General features: G+C 34.2%; 1 long non-coding RNA gene across 1 annotated transcript; it reads right to left on the bottom strand.

Moving 5' to 3' along the window:
• Positions 1–1,177: 1,177 nt before the first annotated feature.
• LOC138705647 (uncharacterized) lies at positions 1,178–25,776 on the bottom strand. Its single transcript, XR_011333711.1, has 3 exons — positions 25,155–25,776; positions 12,408–12,503; positions 1,178–1,427 (listed from the first exon to the last, which is right to left on the bottom strand). It is a non-coding gene; the product is annotated as an uncharacterized lncRNA (long non-coding RNA).
• Between the last annotated feature and the right edge of the window lie 480 nt (positions 25,777–26,256).

The following is a 26,256-nucleotide window of genomic DNA, read 5'->3' on the forward strand; positions in this document are numbered from 1 at the left end:
TTAAAATTTAAGCTCTTCTTTACTTATCATCACGTGAAAAAAATTTAATTTGCATAACGCATACATCTCAAAACAAAATGATATTACAAAGCTAAAATCGTGTATAGGACTTCAGAACCCAAGTATGATAAACGTAGACTATTATTATGACACTGATGTAAGAACTTCGAGTATTTTACAGTAATTATTATGAATTTTAATTAGAGTGATTTGTATAACGAAATGAAATAAAAATCTTTGACCATAGCTTGTAGAAAAAAATACTATTATGATATAATTTATTTGAGAGATTTTCTTATTAATAACGAGTAAAAAGTTAAGCTTCTTACACATTCTTATATACTTTACCTAGTACTTGCTTGCTTACTTACTTGTTTACTTACTTACTATGGCTTTTAAGGAACCCGGAGGTTCATTGCCGCCCTCATATAAGCCCGCCATCGGTCCCTATCTTGAGTAAGATTAATCCAATCAATACCATCTCCCTCAAATCCATTTCAATATTATCCTCTCGTCTATATCTCGGCCTTCCCAAAAGTCTTTTTCCCTTAGGTCTTCCAGCTCACTCTCTATATGCATTTCTGGATTCTCCCATACGTTCTACATGCCCTGTCCATCTCAGACGTCTAAATTTAAAGTTCATAATTATGTTAGGTGAAGGGTACAATGCGTGCAGTTCTGCGTTGTGTGACTTTCTCCATTCTCCTGTAACTTCATCCCTCCTAATCCCAAATATTTTCCTAGGCATCTTATTCTCGAATACCCTTAACCTCAGTTCCTCTTTCAAAGTGAGAGTCCAAGTTTCATAACCATACAGAACAATCTTACCTAGTACATAATGGCGAATAAAAAAACAATGCAATAAAAGTTATGTGATAACCCTTAAAATATTCCTAAATGTTCCACTATAACACTCTAAAAATTGAATCAAGTTAAGACTGCAACTTTCTGTATATCTGTACATCAACAGATTTGTCATGATTTTTCCATGCGTACACATAGAAATCTTCTTAAGTGACATTTTTGTTTCTTTTCCGGAGATGTGGTATTGGAAGAGGAATAGTATGTAATGATTCAATGTGAGTTTTGTGAAAATCGAACTGTAAATTGAAGAAAGTTGTTAGATGTTACACAGAAAACGAAAATGAGTAAGAGTTTTAATATTTTAACACGTGACCAGAATATTACAGTTGAGATTTACATGCATATATTTAAATTAATCATACTTTCATTTTCTCCTGCATAATAAATCTTGCAGTGACTGAAGAGAAGTTTCTTGGTATTCCCAGTAGACATGCGAAGTTTCACGTCTGCTCCTTTGTACATGAGCTGCAGCGCTCAGGTGGAATTCGTGCATTAAAAGGTGTTCTTAGTGGTATAGGCTTAAGGAGCCAAGTTTTAACTTCATACTTGATATTGCTCTGAACCTGAAACATAAGACGCACATGAATTTCTCATTTTCGGGTTGCAGTATAAACTATCATAGAACATCACGTTCGCGAACGTAACTTTCATATGCGTCAGTCTGTAAGCCCACTATATTGTAAATACTGTACACTTTCTTACTTTTCGAAATTAACGAACATACACAAATTTTCTGAATCTTCACAGCGATGCTATAACTTATGTTTCTTGCTGATTATATCATTATTGCCTGCAGCTTTCTCACAAGTATTAGTAATTTGTTTCTGCAAAGCAACATATTTGGTTAGGAAATTGTATCAGATAACTTTGCCTAGAAATTCTCACACATAAAAAGTGCTATTCTTTATGCCTTAGGTGTATCACACGGGACTCTCAGCCCTATATTCTCTTCAAAGACAATTAGTCTCAGTGGGCCGTATTCATAGACATTCTTAGTGCGGGCTTCCGGTGGATGATCAGCGAACTAACGTTTTTCGTATTCATAAACCAGTGTTAGCGATATGATATGATATGAATCCTGTACAAGTAATCAGTCAATAGCCGGGGCTAGTTTAGCACGCTCGTAGCGCGGGCTAGCGAAATGTCTATGAATAGCACCCAGTATTTCTATCACACTTAAAATCGATGTCCTCATTTCGAATTTGATTCTGCAAACCTCGAATCAAATAACAAGTACGGAAATTACTTGCCTTCGGAGTTCAGATAAAAACATAATTTAATCCTTAAATTATAAGTGCATAAAAACTTGCAAATACATGTTTCATACAAAACTAAGTGTAAAAGGAGTACTTTTATAGAACCTAAAAATATCTGTTTTTACAATAGAGCCTGATTTTGCCTATTTGGTATGTTTTGTCACTGAATAGTCGAAACATCCACTATTTTCGAAAATTTGTATTGTATTAGGGTCATTCCATGTCAACTGGTCTTGTATCTAAAACAATTATTATCTATAAAAAGTCTATTTCTGTATGTTAAAATACGCAACATAGTCCATGAGACATGGATATATAGCATTTTAAAATAAACATCTACATGTTACCGTAAACAGCACAGTTAAACTTTGTTAATTGATTAATAATTTAAATCGTGGTTTTGTTTCCTTTGTTGGCTATAGTGGGAGTTCATCTGACCAAAGAAGCAAGATGAATCTATGGAGAAAGCTTCTGTCGTAGTTGAAAAGAGTGAAACATCCAAGAGTTATAATTTATAAATAAGCGTGAACAGTTCGTTTATCTTTGAAAATGATTTTCAACAGTAATCTCACTAGAGGTTTTGATTTATCTAGAGAAAATCAAAACTCGAGTGGGATTTAATTGACTATTATACGATTAGAAGAAAGTAGGCTATATAAAGATTAGAAGTAACAAAGTGTACAATAAAATATTAATTGGCTTACGAAAATACAACTGTCTTCAAATGTATTATTGTACCATCTCAACATTACGCTAGATGGCAGTAGTGTTTTATGATTATGTTTTCTTGTTACCGGTATCAGTTGTGCCAACTATGGAATCATCATTGAACTCTGTGGACTGTTACTAGTCAAGAAGGCTTTGTTGATCCAGTTTCATTTTTATTAAAACATTTGCATTCTACTTCAATCATCCGGATCCCAGTAGCTAATCATCGTCACTTGACAGATGATTTTCAATAAATCTTAGTATTAAACAAACAATCTCTGATACGTGACTATCCATAATATCATATAGCAGAAGCTATAACAAACATAACCTAAATAATATAAACACGTGTTAGAAAAGTTTTAATTAGGGATGATGAAATAAACAAGAAACGTTTTAATTAACGATGATGAAATAAAAAATAAACATGAATAATTTTAAAAGAAACAATTATTGCAAGTACAATTTTCAAATTTGAATGTTTTAGTGGTTGGGTGGTTCAGTTGATGTTATATTGGACGTGTGCGTAAAAGAAGTGAACTCGTTGATGTACATGATGTATCCCTCAACTTAGGCCTATTCAGGATTTCCGAATGGTGCTCTTCATATATGACCAGTGATCTTTATTAATTCTTGTTCTTGAATGCCAATGCGAGTCATATTTGAAAATGCTGTGCATCGACTGGAGTGGTTTGTAATTTTCTGTTTTTTGACGTCCGGACCAGTGCAGTTTGAAATGTTGGCAAACAAAGAAACAAATTCTAGGGTAGTGATAAAAATAAACAAATGCTAGGGACGCGATAAAATTAAACAAATGCTAGGGACGCGATAAAATTGTGCGATAAGCAGCCATGATTGGTTGAAAGACGTCCTTTCGTACCGTTCTATTGGTCGAAAGTAGTGTGACGTAGTAAAAGTGTAATAGTCAGTAAAGTCAAACAGCAAAATATTGTGATTGCATTTGTTTCCGTTTATATATTTAATTAGTAATATTTTCAGATGTTTGGAAAGAACAATAATAAAATAATTGAAATTTCATATTTTAACTATTTTGTCACACCTGTAACGTCATACATGTAACATGTAACTATTCTGTATGTCCTTGGTCAAACGGAAATCTAAGTTTCTTCTTCTTCTTCCTATCACGTATTAAGCCTGGTGGCCTGTTACGGTCTCACTCCATCGTTTCAGCGGACGGCCCAAAGATCTTGTTCCTAAAGGGCGGTAATTTAGTGCTTGGCGTGGTATCCTTGTTCTAGGCATCCTCAGTATATGAGATTTCCATTTCTGTTTATAATTTAGAATTTTCTCTAAAATTGGGTCAATATTTAATTCTTTCAAAATATCCAAATTTTTCTTCTTGTCTAATCTATTATAGCCAGCCGTTCTTAAAACTTCATTTCATTGGCAGTAATTCGATGTTCATCACATTTACATATGGTCCAAGCTTCACTTCCACACATGAGAACAGGTCTCGCCAATGTTTTATAGGTTTTAATTGTTGTATGTTATTGGACAAGAGAAAGTTTGATAATGTTATTAATGGTATTTATTGCATAGTTAAAGTAATATTTATTAAGTTTTGTAGAAATATATTTTTCTTATTCATAGCTAAAATGATAACGCAAATATTTAAAACACGAGACCTGTTCTACAGGTTTATTATAAAGGCAAATATCAATGGCTACAAGAATGGACAGACAATATAGCCTACTGCCAAGCGTGTAGTAAGAAGATGTGAGCATTAAAATAAATTATTTTTGTTTTAATTTGTGCAAGTAAAAAACTGATCACTTGCCGGAAGAAAGTAGAATTTTCATTAGTGTACTTACTTTTTTTCGCTCTTTTCTGCGGTAAATGGCATAATTCTCTCCTTTAAATTTTAAACTAGTTTTGTCACGGTGCGGCATACTGCCTAATGAGTCTACTGTGTTTTCTAAGACTTCAATTTTAAATTTTGTTACTAAAATCTTATTGGAAAAACCTGAAATATTTAATAAATACAATATTTTTAAGATTGCTTCTGATTATCTAAAATATGAAGCTATTTACCTCAGCTGCTAATTATTTCGTTTTTTGTGTGGAAGCATCCAGTAACAGAAAAATATTAAACATGTTCAAGGCGCTACAAACCAGGAAAACAGCAAACAAGAGAATTGAAATAGTTTCTACTAACCCAGACATTAAATAATTCTTCACACAAAAATGAATTTCATGCTGAACTACGCCGAGTCATCACTGCATCAATTAACCTATTTAACGCCCTTCAGAATACTCACTTTAAAGGCTTCTTCAAAAACGATTGCTATAGAAATATGCCATCAAAATCCATCATAAGAAGAAATTATACTCATAGTATGTATGAGGGTTCTGTGCAGAGTTCGATCGGAGATCGGTGATTCACACACCTCGCTCTCTGTAGGTGAAACTACTGATAGAATGGGGTTTTGATAGACTATTTAATTCTTCAAAGTTGAGTTATGATGTCCTCTGAGAACCAACTCTAGTGTAGGAGTAGGAGTAGAAATAGGAGTAGCAGGAGCAGTATTAGCAGCAGTATCATTCCATTATCATTTAATTAACTTAATAATTTGGTAAATTTAGGTAAATATCTCATAGTTTAATATTATTATAAGCACCTAAATAAATTTAACAATTTTATCATTGATATTTCAACGACTTTGTAACTCGATTTTTTAAATTATTTTATGTTAGAGCCTATTTTTCGATTTTAGAGCCTATTTCCTAAACCTTAAATCCTATTTTGATACCTAAAATCATATTTTAGGATCTACAAATTCGGTCTAGTAATTACTGTAGCCATTAGCCCACCGAGAACGGTCAATTATTTAGGCGGTATTTTACTACTACTACTACTAGTACTACTACTACTACTACTACTACTACCACCATCGTCACGACTACTAGTCCACACTACAACTACTACTACTGCTACTGCTACCACCATACATAACATTCTATTTAACGACAATTTCGATTGCAGGGGTTATTCAGCACCGAAATTAAATGTGGATCAGAAATAGTCGACAAATTTTGCCTGGATTCTTCTATTAGGAAGAGGATTGTTTTACGCGTCATAAATCTATGACACGGCACACAGTTTTACTTTCTCCCTGAAAAAAGCCATCCTACGGATTTTATCGCCCTATAACCATCGCTGTCGACTTGGTTTGAATCCACGAACCTCGGATTCAACGACTAACATGATAACCATAACACCATTGATTTCTTTTTTTTTTCTTTTAATTTTTATTTAAAGACGCTATATGGATTACTAGGTTATTTAGCGTCGATGGAAATTTATCCTTTGAAGAGGTGGAAAAATTCAAATACCTGGGAGCAACAATAACAAATATAAATGATACTCGGGAGGAAATTAAACACAAAATAAATATGGGAAATGCCTGTTATTATTCGGTTGAGAAGCTTTTATCATCCAGTCTGCTGTTAAAAGATCTGAAAGTTAGAATTTATAAAACAACCGGTTGTTCTTTATGGTTGTGAAACTTGGACTCTCACTTTGAGAGAGGAACATAGGTTAAGGGTGTCTGAGAATAAGGTACTTAGGAAAATATTTGAGGCTAAGAGGGATGAAGTTACAGGAGAATGGAGAAAGTTACACAACACAGAACTGCAGGCATTTTATTCTTCACCTGACATAATTAGGAACATTAAATCCAGACGTTTGAGATGGGCAGGGCATGTAGCACGTATGGGTGAATCCAGAAATGCATATAGAGTGTTAGTTGGGAGGCCGGAGGGAAGAAGATCTTTGGGGAGGCCGAGACGTAGATGGGAAGATAATATTAAAATGGATTTGAGGGAGGTGGGATATGATGATAGAGGCTGATTAATCTTGCTCAGGATAGGGACCGATGGCGGGCTTATGTGAGGGCGGCAATGAACCTCCGGATTCCTTAAAAGCCAGTAAGTAAGTAATTTGTATTCGGCAAGGCAAGGCCGATAATTCGATATAGATTACCTGTCATTCGCTTTACAGTAGGAAAAACTCAACGAAGTAATTAGCCCAAGCGAGAATCGAACTTACGCCTGAGCGCAGCTCCGGATCAGCAGGCAAACGCTCCTGCCGACTGAACTACGCCGGTGGCTTCACTGTCTTTTCTACATGAGTGGGTATTTAACTTGATAGCTGGACGGATAAATGAAAATTGCAGGTGTGAGGGAGGGAGGGTGAGTGAGTGAGTGAGTGAGTGAGTGAGTGAGTGAGTGAGTGAGTGAGTGAGTGAGTGAGTGAGTGAGTGAGTGAGTTAAAGAATGGTTATTCTGAATTAAAATTAACGATTTTTTTCAATAGTTGATGACATAAAAGTAAGACTTTAATGCATTGTGTGTAATAGAGTCTACAAGTAAAGAAATACATTAAAATATGCTTATTACATTTCCATTATATTTCAATTTTAATTAACATGATATAATAATGTCTTATACATGAATTAAAATTTGGAGTACCTTGTCTTTACAAAATAAATATATATTAATAAAATATCATTAGGTCTACTTACACAGTGACGGGATTTTTCTCGTTGCCAAACTTCCAGAACGGCCCCGAGGTTCACTCAGCTTCCTATAAAATTGAGTACCGGGTCTTTCCCGGGGGTAAAAGGCGGTCAGAGCGTGGTGCCGACCACACCATCTCATTCTAGTGCCGAGGTCATGGGAAGCATGGGGCTCTACCTCCATTCCCCTCAAGTGCTTTCATGGTGTGTGACGGGGATACCTTTACCTTTTTTTCTCTACCTACTTACACAGCTTTAAGTATGTTCTGTAGACGTGGTCGGTATTGACAGATTTTACGTTTTGTTTTTTCCTTATCAAAATTTAAAACTAAAATTTGTTAGAAATTAGTACATTAAATTTTATTATTAGAAGAGGTTAGTAGCTGATGACTTAACAGCATTTCTGTGGCCATAATATTGCCATTTAGAGCTGCGTATAACAGAAATAATTTTATTAATTCTATATGAGGGTAATTTGGTTCGTGTAAGTTCTGTTCCAGAAAGTCAAGCTTCAGCACCGCCTCATGTGACCCGAGTCGCAGTAGTGACTGAACCGAGGACCTCCCAAGAGCTTGCTTTGTGCCACGTGACATTTAATCGCGTTTAAATGTAAAAGTGGCTTATGTGACCCTCAAATGTCACGAAGTGACCTCGATGTTCGTGTTGCAAACGGTGCCTACTACTTAGAAATTACAACTCACAGCTGTGTGATTTCCTACAGATGTTGGCATCTGGAATTTAATAATATTACATTTTGTGTTCAAATGATAAATCACGCTTTTATTTTGTCCTGTAATTCCTTCCAGACATAAATTATCGTCATCGTTGTAAACCTTAAAAAAATTGGACTCTGTTGTTTGTTGTGTACTCATCTCGTTAGGAACTTGAGCCAGCTTTGAATGTTCACAAACGGTAACACTTCATTGTTATGTGGCCAATATTATACATAACCACAGCTTAGAAACAGGACATGACAAGCAGATACTTTCATTCCCAACAGAATGGAGATGAATCTCCATCTGTGTGCCTTGAATCGCACCTAGCTCGGCCAATTTGTACTTGAGATATAGCGAAAAATATTATCAGAATATTCTTTTGACTGTAATCCGAAAGTTTATGTACATTATGTTTCATAACTCCTGTCGAAATCATCCGATTACCTGTCTCCAGCCTTCCCTATACAACCATCCATTGACTATTCTCAAGATTCTCGCTTCCATGATTTTACGTGTCTCCTGTAGTCAGTTCTTTCGTGGTCTTCCTCTTTTCTATTCCTCGAATTAAGTCAATATAATCTGTCATTGTCTATGGCTACATACCCTTTGAACACTACATTTAAGTTGCTTTTACGCATGGTGTTCCTAAATTTGGGTTAAAGTATTCTTTAATATTCCTTAATTAATTAATTTATTTATTTACTTGTTATTCATTTATTTATTTATTCATTTATTTATTTATTCATTTATTTATTTATTTATTCATTTATTTATTCATTTATTTATTCATTCATTCATTCATTCATTCATTTATTCATTTATTTAGATATTTATTTATTTATTTATTTAATTAGCTAGTGAGTACAAGTTAAAATTATAAAACAAAAATGTTTCTAGCCACTACCGTAAGAGCCATGCTCGTGTACGGTGTGGTCTTAGCCAATAATATAACATAAAATTTACAAGACAGTTTACTAAATACATTAAGTAACTTAATTCAAACCATTAAATAACACACAAGAGCAAAAACAAGAAGAAAGAGAGAAAAACACTTTTAATATAAATTGACAATCAGACAGAAGCCAGTAATATTCAATAAAAACATGTATATAGTCGACAGAAATAAAAGGTAAAAAAATATACACATTTTTTAAATATTTTATATCATGAATAATTTTATAAATTTCCTTTTTAAAAGCTTCAATTTTAAAATATTTCAAATTTGGAAAATAGATTGTAATTTTATTATAAAGTCTTGGGCCGAAACTGGCACCATGTTTAAGAGCTGCACTTGTATGACATTTAGGCTCAATTAATGGGAAAATAGACTTTTGTCTTCGAGTACGATATTCATGTCGATTAATGTTTTATTTGATTTCTGTGGTACTAAGTTAGTAAACTATATTTATAAATTTCTTCAAGAATTAATACTTCAAAATTTGTATAAATTAAATTTGTTGGGTAATCCATATTTTTAGTTAGACAAATAATCCTGAATTATTCAAAAAAGATTTGTGTTGGATTTTTCACTTGATAGTGAAATATAAAAATAATTACATTTCCGAGGTGGGTTCATCTACAGATGAAAAAGAGTTTATAATAATATTCTATTCATTGCTGTTATTGTGAATGACTGAAGCAGATATCAGTCATTTAATTGCTTTAACGAACCCAGCGATTAGAGTACTCTCAACTCCCTTCTTGGCTAAAGACGAAGATAGTTCCAAACTTTGAGATGTGACTGACTGCAGTGGAAAAAGTCCCTAACAAAATATTTCCTGAATCTTATTACTTTTTATTTTCATTGTTTCACTTATTGTTTCATTTGAGTAAGATATTTTCTAAATATTCTGGCGTAATATCATGCAAATCTTATCTTTTGTGCTATGATCTTTCCCCGTTAGTACCAACCATCATATCCATAAACAAGAATACCCTTTATAACAGTAGTGTATGTAATTTTTGGTACTTCATAATTATAATATATATATATATATATATATATATATTATTTTAATATTAACAAGTTCAGGGTACATCAAGAACCTCTCGCGCCCGAATACAAGCATGCTTTTCTGTTTCATTTCTTTAAAATCGGCTATGATTTTCACAATTTATAGTCGTTACTCTTGGAAATAGTTTTATCAATTTTATCAGTGTTCATAATAAATTCATATCTTTTTGTTTTAGTGTACAAAATATATTTTATGGAGACTGAGGTTAGTATGGTACTATTTACTTTTGTATTTCGTCAATAAGCTTTCTAAGTATTATTTATATGTTTTGATGTGAAACGTCTGAGTTCTACCTACAAATTAAAAAAATGTGTAACACTTTTCGTAAGATGAAGTTCCTTAAGTTAATTATTGGAGCAGCATCATCGCTTTCGTATGGCATCAGCCGGTGGATTGTAGTTTCAAAATGAAATATGTATAAGAGGAAATTACGTCAAAAATCCCTCCTCGCTTTTTCTCTACCTCATAAAGATCACGCTTGAGTTAGTCTGCAGTGCGACTAGTTAGGACATGTGAAGGTGCAAATCTTATTCCAGGATGGAAAATCATTTTATTCTCCTTGTGACTTTCATAACGACTCTCGGGTCCAATCTGTCGTATATCCATTTCACAATCTGCTGGGGATCAAATATTATTTCATGGTTAGTTCCTGATTTAGGATGTGCTCTGTAAATTGGTGGGTGGAGGACGACTTCTATGGAAGCGATCGTGTTCAAATACTGTCCAGACATTTTCTTGAAGAGACTGGAAAACTACAGGAAACGTACTTGGAAATTGTAATTCGGAGGACTATAGATATTAAATTTAATGGAATGCATAATGAAAATTACCAGATAAAGTTGCGTTTCATTTTCTCTTTTTTATTCTGTGAAATATTCAGTTTAGCAATACGATGTAAGGTCTGCTAAGTTTTTTTTTTCTGAATTCTGCTAGGCTATCTTCAATTCCATTTATGAAGTGTATGCTTTACCTAAATAATAAAGTGATAGACGGCATGATTAACAAAGAAATTTTAGTTACTAGTAACACCATCGATAATTAGCTATCCGTAACTGGTCAGGTGGACAATATAGGCATAGATTTATAATATCTACGAAAATCTCTTCGAATTTATCCAAGAACTGAAGATCGTTCTGGATCTCAGCTTTATTTCTTTCATTGTAAGTAGTATTTTACAGTCTTTCGTCCGAAAATCCATCGCCTTGAGTTGGATTTAAACCCCTGACATTAGGATCTAGAGACTTGTTAAATGTGTGCGTGAACATTACATACAGCTTCCTTCACAGGATGTAAAGAGATTTCTTTCGTAAAAATAAAATTGCTTCTATTGTTCAATAGTTTTCGTTCTCTTACATTTCGAGAGATCATTGACACATCTAATATGAAAGGTCTTCTTTTATTGTTCAAATCTAATAATGCCTTGATGGTTTTATTTCAATAATTGTTCATTGTCGCAAACTTTACTATGTATTTATTATATCCTAGTTAGTATATATACAGTTATACAGTAATGTGACCATGAAAATTTCCAAGTTATGAAATGATTCTGATGAACCTCATGTCACATTTTATGTACTTATATCATTTGTCGAGTAAAATATCCCGAAAGAAAAGTAACAGGGGATTTTTAAATCTATTGATTGCGTGACTACGTCTTTATTTTTGGACTATTTTATTAATTTTATAATATATTTAATTTTAATGGGGGATTATGTTTTTACATAATTCATTATAATATGTATATTTATATGTCAGTTTCACTTCAGTTGAGCAACTTTAGTCTTCTTCCCTCGTATGAGATGAATTCGCCCTGTGCTTTCATTTGTTTTTGACCATAATCCCTCGCGTGATATGGACTCATCCTGTACCTTCACTTCTTTGTTCAGTATATAACGTCACTGCATTCTGTTACATAGTCCGACAGCGATACTTCTGCGGATGTACTATTATAGTATCACTACATGACGTCACTGTTTCCTGTTACACATAAATGTGACATCTTACCTGTTTACACCTCCAAGAAAGGCATATTCATGTAAAAAATTGCTGGAGATTAATAAATTCGAATTTTATGTAAATGTTTGTATAGAGCCTACATGAACGGAGTGACTATTGAAAAATATTAACAAACGGATTTGTATTTTTATGAAATATACCTAGTGAACTATAAATATATATTTAACCACAAGTTTTCATACATGTCAAAACAAAATTTTATATTAATATTGTGCAGAATTATTTCCGCTGAAATCTCCACTAAACATATTTCGATTTATTGTTGCCTGATATCTGAAAGTTTTGTTTGAATACCTTCTGCCACCGTGATATAATGTCCCATAATGGACCTTTTCTGTTCCAATTTGTACTCCATGGTTCGTCAGTTTCGCTCTGTTCTTCTTTAACAACCTGGAAAAAGAAAAGAAGAAATACATTTCTACATAAGGTTGTGTTACACTCCATATAATTTGCATTGTAGGAATGAAATGCATGAACAACCTGTGTCTCCGTGGCAACGCATAATGACCTAGTGCTGTTTCGTTTACCTCTTGTTACTTTGCTTGACTCATATCTCACTGTTGCTCTCGCGTTAAAAGGTTAAATGCGACTCCAGTCCATCCCTGACGAGACCTCTGGGGAGTAAACGTAACATCTCGAAGTGACGTCACTGAATAATATTCACAACATGGGAGCCTAGCTAATCTGTCCTATAAATTGGTTAGCTAATTGAGATCTGCACGGCTGTTGTTAAAAATTGAAATATATCGAAATGAAAACTTTATTTTTATATGTAAGATTCTGTTAGAAAGTATATTGGGAGTCAAAATTACTTGTATATTTAACAGTTTTAAGAAATTAATGAATAAATAAAACAACATTGAAACATTGGATAATTGAGAGATCTTTGAAAAAAAAATCCAAGATACAGTTCTACAAAGTATTAGCTGTTTCGCTTCTTTCTTATATGTCTTCTCTGAAAAAATAGAGAAAAAGGAAAATTGCAAAGATACGTTTCTTAGGTGCGATACTTTGAATGGTCACATCCACAATATCGGGAGGAAAAAAAAACAGTTAATTAACTTTAACTTTGGAAACAAAATTGACGAAGTTAAGCAGCAATGGCTGTCTCATATTTTGTATTTTCATGTGCTGTTTTCGAGCTGAGCATGTTCTTGCGGTCCCCATTTCAGAAACCGACGCTATGTTACTCAACTCTATTGGAAGAGTTCCAGGAATCTCTAGTAGTCTACTGCAGCTTGTACTGTACCGCTCTTAGTTACGATCTCTTTATTTGAATCCGTGCTGTGGGAAAGTTGTTAACAAAACGGACGTGTAAATGTGATTACAGCAGCGCCACTAATGCGCTGAGGCGTGCGGCATAACAAGAGAACTGGACGCTTCTTGCATGCAACATTGTTTCGCCAGGAGACCGCTAGAGGCTCCCTGATACATATTTTTTATAAACCTACCGTCAGACTGACAAGGTAATTAGGATTTACTCATTAAAATGTCTTAAAAGCAGATTAAAATCATTGTTAACTGCACGAAACGCAGAAAATTATAACACATATTTTTAAAAACTCATTTTGCTTGGAAGCTATTGATCGGTTTTCTTTATTGAACTTAATTTGACACGAAATCATTTACAAATCTTATTAAAGGAATCAACTTTTACTTGAAGATATTTTGTAACAAACTCGTACGCTTTTACTTAACTTTAAATAATTTTTCTTTGTAAAATTCTGTAGTACTAATAATAATAATAATAATAATAATAATAATAATAATAATAATAATAATAACAATAATAATAATAATAATAATAATAACAATAATAATAATAATAATAATAATATATTGTTTGTGTATATCTGAAGTCTGATTAGTGTAAAATGTTTCTAGTCAGCGATGTATGCAATGTAGGGGAAAAGGAACTGACTACCCTACCCAGTTATCCTCTTTTACTGTCCCAGCCCCTCGTAAATGGAATTCTTTACCTCAGAAGATTACACAGTACGATTTCTTACGGACGCAGCCAAATTTAAGTTATAATTTTATTGTAATCATGATTGACGTTAATCATTTCATTATACTTAGGTATAACTGCTATTATTATTATTATTATTATTATTATTATTATTATTATTATTATTATCGTTGAGGGATACAAAATTTGGGGACTGAATCTTAATTTCAATAAAACAGAGTATTTCTTATTGAAGATCAATGTTGGTGAAAAACTGGAGATTGAAAATGAGGAAATTCAGACAGTGAATTTAGTATTTGGTATTAATATGAGAGGCCGGTGGAACAAGTAGGTAGATGTGAAACAGAAACAAAGAGTAAGAAAAGGAAAGAAAATATAAATGGAATACTAAAATTGGTACTATGGAGGAGCGACAAAAGAAAATAATAATAATAATAATAATAATAATAATAATAATAATAATAATAATAATAATAATAATAATGATAATGATAATAATACGCAGAATAAGAATGTGTAAAACCTATATTTCGTTTATCAATTTGTTGTTTTCGCTCATTGTAAGAGAAGTTGACAGCAACTCTGACAAAAATTAGGCTGTAAGATATCAGTGATCCCTATTAAAAGACCTGGATTATGAGATAAAACGATTTTATGTCCCAATATGTGGGACTGAAATTGAAATTCATTTATAGCTCATTAGTACAAAGTGTTTCAGTATAGTTATTATATAGTTAGGCAGACAAGAAGGAAACAAACTACTAGCTACCAAGGAAGATAAAGTCAAAAGTACAAAAATTAGAGAAATTATGGATGTTAAAACAGTATTAGAGGTAACAAAAGGAAAAAAATAGCTAGGATATGTAAAGAGCATAACAAACAATTTGATGCTAAAAATTATATTGGAATGGGAAGCGGAGGACAACAGAAGATGTAGAGATCTAAGAAACAATTGATAGGTGGATCTGAAGAAATATGAATTGTAGAAGGTTGACAGAAGACCACCAAGTTCAGGAACTTACGAAGAAACATAATTGCTAATGGGTTGTAGGAAAACTATTGTACTGTAAAAAACTCCTAAATTATTATTATTATTATTATTATTATTATTATTATTATTATTATTATTATTATTATTGTTATTAAATTCTCAACGAATTAGAGTGACGTTAATATATTTTCCATACAATGTGACATGAATTCATTTCATACCTTCTACAAGCGTTTTTACACGTCATACTAATAGGATATACAGCGACCTTTAAGCGGTAGGTACATAAATCCGTTAGAGCAATCAAAATTCCTCTCCTGTCTCAGGATTGCCACCTGTTCCATTTGGGATTTCCTAAATGCGTTATTCCTCTGTTACCAAGTTAAAATGTATTATCCACACTGTGCAGGTTGAGTGTTCTGTTACAATGGAGATTACAGCCGAACAAGAAAGTTACGCATTATGATTCTCTGAATTGAATGACAAGGGTTTATGTTGTTATGGCAACTGTATAAGTGTTTGTATTACATTTCCCGACGTGAATTCATCTTTCTAATGGCTGTGGAGATAAAAAAAAAGAGACAAGCAGGTCACCAGAAGCTGGCTTTATGATAGCGAACAGTGCAACAGACTGTTTTCAGACAATGAGTAAATGTGTGTAGGAAGAGAGGAAAGCATAGAAGCTTTGGAATCTGTGGGATGACAACTGTCGGCAGAACGAACAATGAGCGGTTCAGTGGGGCGTCAGGTCATCGCGCCCCGGAACTGACTTTATGTGGGAGTTGCAATGGCGGTTCTGAAGAGTCGGTGCTGTCAGATGTTTACATATTCAGTTTTGCTTAATCGGCGTCATTTTATGTGACCCCTGAACTATCATTATTTCACAAGAAGTACAGAAGCGACTTTGCATGGTGTGACTTTCTTTGGGGATGAATTGGCTCGTAGATGTTAAATATTGAACGAAATGCTCTCAAGAGTTTCGGTGAAAATGCTGTAAGCCTTCAAGCGCGGACGACTGGAGAGGACAATGCCGATAAACCACTTTTTCCAATATCAGGCTCTGTGAGAAGAATGTAACATGAGAGACTATTAAGTTCTGTAAATGAAAGGGGTGAAAGAAAGAAGAAATAAAACTGTTTTTTGTCAACGTGTATTCTTTCGGAATTATTTAACTCTTGTTTATGTGTAAAGATAATTTTTGGTCCTACTGAATTATCTGTTATGATTACCATTTGTTATTAATGAAGAAAAGTTCGCTCCGTTGCGGAGGATCGAACTCGGGACCCCCAGTTCTGCGCACCAAGCGCTCAAACTACTGAACTACGCCGAAGTTCAACCCACCGCACCGGATCTTTCTCCTTTGGTTCTTTTCCCTTAGTGGCCTTACTCCATGTTCGACTTATATATTGATATACAGTATATTTTAAGTCAACAGTAATTACACAAGGAGCGCACTCAAATGACTTGACGGCCAGGCAGTGACTAAAATGTAATCGGTAACAAGAAGGTATAATGACGACATATCCGGTGACAATGCATATAGCTACTATAGGAGTCTCCGTAAAAGAAGAAAGTAGAGGATTTAGACAGAAGGATTAGTGGGGTACAGAACGATACCTTGATTATAAAGACGATGATGTTCGTACATACCTCAGAGCCATCGGACACAATTTTGGGTGGAAATTTTGAAACGATGCATTGTTAGGCAAATAATCTATATAAAGATTAATAACAAAATATGGTAGGACAAAAATTAATCCATATTATAAAAACAGACTACAAAATATAATTATAACAAAATAAATAAAATAAAATAATAGATAAATATATGAAAAAGAGGATACAATAATATTAGTACATTTTAGGACCGAATGAGCAGCGCGCGTGTTAGGTCGCAGCTCAGATATATTATTAATATAAGAGGAATATATAAATAAAATAAAATATGAATTAAAAGTAAAATCATAGCTATAATGAAATTACATAATAAGTTATATATTAACATAGAGAAGAATAATATAGATATTAATTTATCGGCTGATAAAATAACGAAACTGCTACTCCTAATAATAACTTAGGAACTCTTATGGAAATTTATCTGACACAAAATAGTTACACATTTTTCCAGTTTGTAGGTCGAATATAGATGTTCCACGACAAAAAAAATGTTGATATAACTCAGTATTTTACCAATTCTTTTTCTTCTTCTTCTTCTTCTTCTTCTTCTTTTTCTTCTTCTTCTTCTTTCCCTTAGTTTAACCTCTCCCTTTTAGGTTCTAATTACACGACCCACGCCACCCGGGCCTTACAGGGCCGCGACCTGTCGGGAGAGGAATTAATCTATGGATCACATACATACTTTTTTTACCACACAAGGACAAGGAGGGTGTCCCCGGATGAGGGATCAGCTCAATGCCAGGGACAATTCTTTTTATTACATTTAAATACTGATTTCTAAGAACTGATCGGCCTGGTTGTCGCAGTTGGTATAGCGCTGGCCTTCTATGCCCGAGGTTGCGGGTTCGATCCCGGGCCAGATCGATGGCATTTAAGTGTTTTTAAATGCGACAGGCTCATGTCAGTAGATTTACTGGCATGTAAAAGAACTCCTGCGGGACAAAAATTCCGGCACACTGGCGACGCTGATATAACCTCGGCAGTTGCGAGCGTCGTTAAATAAAAAAAACATCTAAGAACTGTATAATATTCATGTCATCTTTTTGCTTCATTAACCAGCATTCACGTCCGAAGCACTATATCCTCTAAGTGTAAAAAGTATCTTTCTTTCATCTGTAGAATAACAAGGTGATTCAATATTCTTATTACGTAGTCCCGTATAATAAGAATAAGTTTTATTAATTTCATACTATGGTGGACCAGTCCTTTCCTAAACTCTATTAATATAACATATAGTTTGAAGAATTCATTTCTGAGATAGTTGCATTGTGACGCGGAATCCAATACCTGCGATGATAGGTTGATTGTTAAGTTATTGGAGTTCAATTTTTTTAGAGGGCCAATAAATACACGTTAAATTTTACCTGGAACTCTCTCTTTCAAATCAAATGTTTTTCTGTCCTGTTAATTACTCGTAATATACGAAACCTCCAAAGATTGTCAAATCAAGGTTCTATATACTTTATCTTCAGCAGAATTTGAATCTATACGAATTTCGAATTTAATGACAAGTATGATAACAGAACACGGAGAATAACACGCTTCTAACTTTTCCGTACATTGGATGATATTTCTCGTACTGTAAAGGTGGTAGAACTTAAAATATTATAAATACATCCTGTACTCAAATTTAACATACTGTAGCTGCATCCAAACAGTTGAAAGTGCAGAATAATAAATTGTTAAAAACACAATGAAGTCTCTCTTATGACATGACACCCTTGCACCACTTGCAACATATACTGTACTTGCGGTATTCTGAAGTAATATACTATTTTAGTAATATCGTCCAGCTTACACAAAACTGCCTTCAGCACGAAGGAAACAGCCTTTATTGAGGCTTTCCTGAGGTTCGTAAAGAATATTGTGTGTAAAGCTTGGTTAAAATCGGCTTATACAAACTAAGCTCTTACATGGAAACTCTCTCACTCTCACTTTCAATCTCTCTCACTCTCTCTCTCATTCTCACTCTCTGTCTGTCTGTCTGTCTGTCTTTATCTCACTCATTTACTGACTGACTCACTCATAGATACACACAACCCCAGAAAATTTCGAACTCTCTTTTCTTCTAAAACAAATTTTTTCTTAAACGATTACAAATACGTCCAAGTGCAATAGGATAGTGACGTTCAGCAATGCTTGCTGAGTCAAGTATGCAAGACTATTCTAATTTTATTGATATTAAACTTTCTTTTTCTTACTTCTGTTCACTTTATTCTTCTGCTCTCTCCACTATGATCTTTTTAACCTCCTTATGGTTAGCTAGGCGCCATTTGTTCCTTACGTCAAGAAAGTCTGTTTTTCACGCCGTAGATTCGGGATTCAATTTTCAGGTGGAATTTGTGGTCAAGAAAGACGATATTTCACTTCCTTCTGAGATTTATTCTCCTATCCTGACTTTGACTCGTTTCATAAAGGTTACTGAACAGCCTCCTCTCTTTCCAATCCACGCCAGTTTACTTTAGGACCCCCATCAATTTATTCCAATCCACTTTGTCAAACGCCTTTTCTAAATCCACAAATACTATATACACTTCTTTATTCTTCTCTAGGTATCTTTCCCCGATTGTTCGTAGCAGTCCAATTGCATCTCTTACTTCCTGAAGCCAAACTGCTCTTCTTCCAATTGTTCTTCCATCTTAGAATATAAACGTTGATTCGGTATTCGCAGAAGAGACTTCGCCGAGTGTGATATCAGGCTAATAGTCCTGAATTCGTTACATTTCTTGACACTATTTTTCTTCGGAATTGGAATCAACACTGTCTCCGTGAAATCTTCAGGCCATTCGCCTTTCTCATATATTTCGTTGCATAATGATAGAATTTCCTTCTTGTCTTCACCCAAGCATTTCACTAATTCAATGGGATTCCATCAACTCCTGTTGCTTTCCCATTCCTCATTTCAACACTGTTACAAAATATTATAAGTTAACTGTTCCGTTCAACTAGAGGATAAACACGAACATATTTTTTTATACTTTTTTTAGTGCTGCTTACACTTTATATTCTTATAGATAAGTGTTTTATTACTATTTAATACGAGAAAAATTTGTACCGGTACCGGGAATCGAACCCAGGACCACTCAGCTCTGCGCGCTGAGCGCTCTTTCCAACTGAGCTATGCCGGGACACGATCCACGGCGCCGGCCGAACCCCTCTAGTAATGCTTTTACGGCCTTACTACCTGCATTTGAGACGATACAAGTCATATACGCAGGAGCGCATATTTTAAATGACTTTGTGGCCATTTAAAATATGCGCTCCTGCATATAAGCCTCAGTGTGGCCGACGTGCAAAGGGTCGTCCCTAACCCGCTTCTAGCCACCGTTGCCATTCTGTGGCCGGGAGGAAAAAGGTCTTAAGTCAATTTTTTGTGAAAATGAGATTTTTATATATTCTGAAAGCGGAAACAATTCTCTACAATCTGTTAAAACGGCTAAAGTCAAATGAGACTCCTGACTGGATTTATAGAGCGTTACAAAATGTCCTAAGTACTTTTTGAATCGAGCACACACAGAAGTATATTTAATACTTTATTCCTTACAAACCATCACATGTTTACTTTCCATGCTTTCCATAACTTGTATTTTAGCCATTTTATCACATACTGATGCCCTTTCCTTTTAAAACTTTAAGCACCAGGGTAAACAGTCCTATAATTGTTTAAGATCTATTTTGCATTCCTAATAATTTACATTTCTCATTTATTTTGACATGAAAAAGGTCTTATGTTTAATAGTCCCTTCTACTCAGTTTGGCTTCTAGTCTTAAAAGGACTTAAGTGCGGCTATTTTTGGAAATAATCAAGAAAATTTTTAAATGAGCAACATTATCTATTTTAGAAGAAATATAAACAAATAATATCCAGGAAAAACTTCTTAATTAAAAAACTCTATAATTGACACCAATTTCAATCTTTCTACTGCTTTCTGAAAAGTATAAAATTTTTACTTAAGACCTTTTTTTCCTCCCGGCTACAAACCTAATCTAACAAGTCAATTAATCATTAAAATCCTGGCCCAGTTAATAACCAACACATACACGTTGCTTTCCTAATCAAGAACCACTCAGAAACGGGAATAATGTTAAAAAAACTGCGTATTCTAGAAAGTAGTTTTCTGTTTTAGTTGGATATTTACCTTTTGACTCCATAATTCTACATTTATCTCTAGATGTTTACTTTACAAATGAAGAGTCCACTGCAAGAATGATGGATGTCATTTGGAATACATTTTGCAGGAGAAGCAATTGAAAGTTTGAAATGCTTAGCGCTCAAAGCTTAACTGAGATTTTCCGATCATTACTGGACAATGACTAACAGTGTTAATGCCATATAACTCTGTATGTACATTCTATATGTCTTAAGTTATGCATTGACAGTCTTGGTTCATTTTAGACAAGAAAGTGACATCCATCATTCTTGTAGTGGACTCTTCAAATATATATCTATGTACAGCATATCAGAATAAACGCTAGGAATAAAAATGAAAAAAGAGTTTTTTAAAATTAGAGGGATAGTAGCCTACGTTGTTTTATTGTCATAACACAGTGCGCCGCCTTCGCTACAGACTGAGTGTTAACGAATCCAATTTAACAAAACTGTAAATACTCGAGTACTGAACTGTCGAATCCTTTGCTCTAAATTGGATTCATTATTACATAGAAAGATGGTGGTCTGCATGAGATGCAAGCTGCAGGCTGTACGTTGTTTGCTAACGACTCGAGAGTTCTCCCCTCACGGATCAGTTTCGGACATTTCACTGCGGGCTACGTGTTTCTTTTCTACTCGCTTGATAAGTAGTGTTCTTTCAGTTTCTATCACATTTTATATTTGATACCTAAGAATGATTATCGTTATAAACTCGAAGTTAATACACGTTACAAAATGTCAACAAATGTCAAATGCACAATTATGCAAATACCAAAAAGAGAGACAAGAAGGTAAACGATTTAAAAATATACGAGTATTAAGCTAGTGAGAATGTATCTTCTTCCATATTAAGAAATAAAACCTAGACACCGATTAAAAAGAAAAAAAATGCATATTTCTTGCTGCAGACAGCCACGACATGTTCTCGTATGTGGTTGGACGATAATAAAGAGATAGGCCTATACTGTACAGTAGGCCTACGTTAAAAGTTACGTACGGTACCGTAATTTACTTTACTTTGAAGAAAAACACATTCAAATGGAAACGATACTTTGCAAACAACACATAAGTTGTAAGTACACAAGTATACAGCATATGTGTACTCGTAAACATTCCTGCACGCATTACATACATACGCATACGTCTGGCCGTGAAACCAGGTGGTCCGGATTCGAATCCCGGTCGGGGCAACTTACCTGTGTTGAGGTTTTTCCGGGGTTTTCCCTCAACCAAATACGAGCAAATGCTGGGTAACTTTCGGTATTGGACCCTGGACTCATTTCACCGGCATTATCACCTTCATTTCATTCAGGCGCTAAATAACCTGAGATTTGATACAGTGTCGTAAAATAACCCAATAAAAATACATACGTCGCTCTCGGTAGCATAGTTGGTATAGGGCTGGCCTTCTATGTTCGAGGTTGCGGGTTCGATCCCGGACGAGGTCGATGGCATTTAAGTGTGTTTAAATGCGACAGGCTCATGTCAGTAGATTTACTGGCATGTAAAAGAACTCCTGTGGAACAAAATTCCGGCACACTGGCGACGTTGATATAACCTCTGCAGTTGCGAGCGTCGTTAAATAAACCATAATTTAATTTTTTGCACATGCATGCATACATACATACATACATACATACATACATACATACATACATACATACATACATACATACATACATACATACATACATACATAGTATTCACTGTTAAGCAATTTTTTTAATTTTATGTATGCCCTTTTCTCTGCCATAGTTTTGTAAAAATATAGGATATATATTTCTTTTTCCCTCCTTTGTTCTCTTTATCAGCCGATGAATTTATTATCACAGCCTTTTTATCGTAAATTTTATTTAATTTTCGTATTTCCTTTCTTTTTTATTATTATTTTATTACATTTCATTTTGATATATTCTTCCTTAAGTTTTTCCATATTAACCATTTGTACTAAATGAGTTGCTTTCACTATATTCCAATGTATTTTACTTTCTTTTTTTCTATTAATGGTATTATTTTCATGTTGTTTAGTGTCGATTTTATTATGTTATTATTATTATTATTATTTTTTTTTATTTTTTTATTTTTTTGGTAATATGTTAGTATTCTGCTCTTTAACTTTTTGTTAAATTTTAACTGCTTGTATACTTGTGACCTGGTAGAGTGTAAGAGAAGGCCCTATGGCCTTAACTCTGCCAGTATAAATAAAGAATTATTATTATTATTATTATTATTATTATTATTATTATTATTATTATTATTGTTATTATGTAAACCATTAACTGTTAACTGACTCCATTTTTAGGTAAACATACGCAAATGATAGGGCGCTAAATGTATTGCAAATATGAAAAAGTTGTCTAGGAAGATTACACAATTCATAGGTTTTCATTTTTTCGAAAATGCACTCAGTAACGATTCGAGGACCATTGTAGAGGGCTCTTCCCGCAACTCGGTTGAAATGCCCAAAATCCACACTACAAAATACTGTATAGCCTATATTGATTCATCACTTTGCCACTCGCACATTTACAACTTTGAAACTTAGCAAGATACAGCTAGATGCAAAACACGCAGGAGTGATGCTGTGTGCCAATATACCGTAATCGCCACAAACTCGTGTCGTTTTGTTACATGCTCGAGTTTGCACTTACAGTATTACAACGTGGAGCACATGTTACACTGCACGACATGAGTCTGATAAGAGAGATGCTCCCATGGTGACGAACAGGCTTGCGAATAAAACAAATGAAAAATTCCGGTGGCAAAGTCCGGCAGATAGAGAGATATCTCTCTTTAGTGCAAGACTGTACTAGGGCGCCGTCAGGTTGATTAATGCGTTTAGGGAGCTGTCATGAAGACTGGATATCCGTGACTACGTACTTGTCAGAGGACTGAATAGAAAGAAAATGCTATGGGAGGAATTTCAGACACATGCGAGAACAAGAAAAACAAACGGTGTGGGTATCCTAACATCAGCAGTAGTCTCACAAGTGATGGCTTTTATCAAATGGGCCGATAATAGAGCACCGGTAAACACTACGAAAGTTTTGTTGAACAGAGCAACTGTACTACATGCTTCGCTGGACACTTCATAGTAACAAGTGACGTAGAATTATTTCAACCAATTTGCCATACAATACAAAAAAAAACTTTATGTAAGAAACGAAAAGTTATCGAAGTTTAGATTGTAATTATATATTTATAACTGTAGAGTTTTACATGGATAAAATAAATGGGTCGATAAAAAAAGGTATATAAGTTAAATCCAAACTCTAAAAGTGCGATTGCTAGGTTGTGAAAGATTAAGCATTTTAAGTGAAGAACAGAATTATTACCTAGAATTAAAAAAAAAAATAGTGTGTAGCCTCTATGTACGGCAAAAGTGAAATTCTTATGCTGTAAATGTGTCGTAATCTTTTTAAATGTTCGTGCAGTGAAATGCCATACATTAGGATTAAATTTAGCACCATTTTTACTCGATACTCTTTAGAATTTAAAAACGAAACAATATATTTATGATACTTAAAATAACTAAATAAGATATGAGACGTGAAATACATATTTGTCTTTCACCAATCCGTAATTTGTGAAAGTAGCATGATCTGGAACGAAAAGTAAGTTAGTTACCAATTAACCTAAAATAACAGCCAAATTACTCCAAGTTTGTAAATTGTAATTTACTAACAAACTATTAATGATATATATTACCGTACTAGATTTATTAAAAACATGTTCTAAATATCTGTAATATACATGCATGACTTTTGTTACTGTATCACAGCTGGTTTTCCAACAATATTGCTTTGAATGTGATGGGTCATTTCATTAACTGGTAAACAAGAAACAGTTTCTTTAACTAGTCAGTATCAGTGTTACCAACACACATTTTAACACTACATGATAGGCAATTCCGAAATAGGCAATATATATTAAATTGACATGTGTATGAAGATTAGGTAAAGTTTTATTCAATAAATTGTTACTTACACTCAAATTACCCGATTATACCTAATTATCCCGACCATCCTATGCAGTTTTTATGTAGGATTAATTATTCTTTTCTTAAATGAAACATTTCATAAGGTACGGTAATATTTTAAAATTTAGTTATATAAATTACTTTTTTCGCTTATTACTTCATAATATATATAGTTTTTAATAACACTTTTGTTTAGCATTTCCCTCTATATATTACAATTATATATGTAATGAATAGTGTATTATCTGCATGATGTATATATTTTTCATACTTACCTTAGTGTTACAGCTAATCTTTATTCAGTAGGTCTGGTGTCTTGATGAGTTATTGTAGGTCCAACTAATAGTAACAAATTATCGACATTTTCTGTACACATTCTAAAATAATTGAACAATTTACTACCGCATTCCCTCAAACTACTGAACAGCTTGTAAAACTGTCCATTCACCAGTCTCGAGCTTATAACTGGATGCACCCAAAATCATTTCACGTTTATTTTTTCTATTACGCAAGATCACAGCGCCAATGCATGCTGCTTCCATGAAGTCCGTTGTGAAAAATCGCAAGTGCGTGCGAGTCGTAAGAAGTCTGCGGTTTTTAATTACAAGATTTTTCATCAATGCAGGCAACCCTTCCTACGTCCCTAGGCCGGCCCCCTCCGTGTGTCGCCAGCGATCGGGGAACGCTTTGGAATGATGACGAAATGGAGAAATTATGACGGAATGATGTATATGACTAATATGGGGAAAAACGGGAGAATCCCGAGAAAAACCCCAACTGCGACCTTGTCCGCCATAAGTGTTACTATGAATTTTTCCATTAAAAATCTCAGATCTGATCAGGACTCGAACCCGGGTCGCCTGCGTGAGAGGCTGGAGGTCTGACCACCGCAGGGATCGCACGTCGCAATACTGTGTTAACATAATGCTTGCAAATATAAACGAGATCATCCTGCTCATTCAGTTTTGCACGCAGTAGGCCAGGCAGATGCGTCCAAGGCCAGTGAGCGGCGACCCTTGAGCTCCAGCACTTCGCGGTCATAGAGTAAGAGTCAACACAGCACTGCTTGCTTATACAAGAATTAAGCTTATCGCATCTTGAAACATGTTCACGTTCCCATCTGTCTTAACTTAGGTTTTTGTTCCAAGGCCGTGAGTGATAGTAGTCTATATAAAAGTCCCGTAAGTTATTCTAAGTAAAAATACCGGGTGTTTCAAGAGGAATAGTAAATATTTAGGGGGTGGTAATTTGGATTATTTCGAGTAAAAAAATCCGTATAAACATATGTTCAATTTCCATTGGATGTCGAGATAAGTACTACCGTACTGTTTTAATGTTGCGCATAAAAAATCATGCAAAAGGTATGAAAAAGAGAAA

The sequence above is a fragment of the Periplaneta americana genome, chromosome 9, assembly GCF_040183065.1.
Source record: "Periplaneta americana isolate PAMFEO1 chromosome 9, P.americana_PAMFEO1_priV1, whole genome shotgun sequence".
Lineage (NCBI taxonomy): Eukaryota > Metazoa > Arthropoda > Insecta > Blattodea > Blattidae > Periplaneta > Periplaneta americana.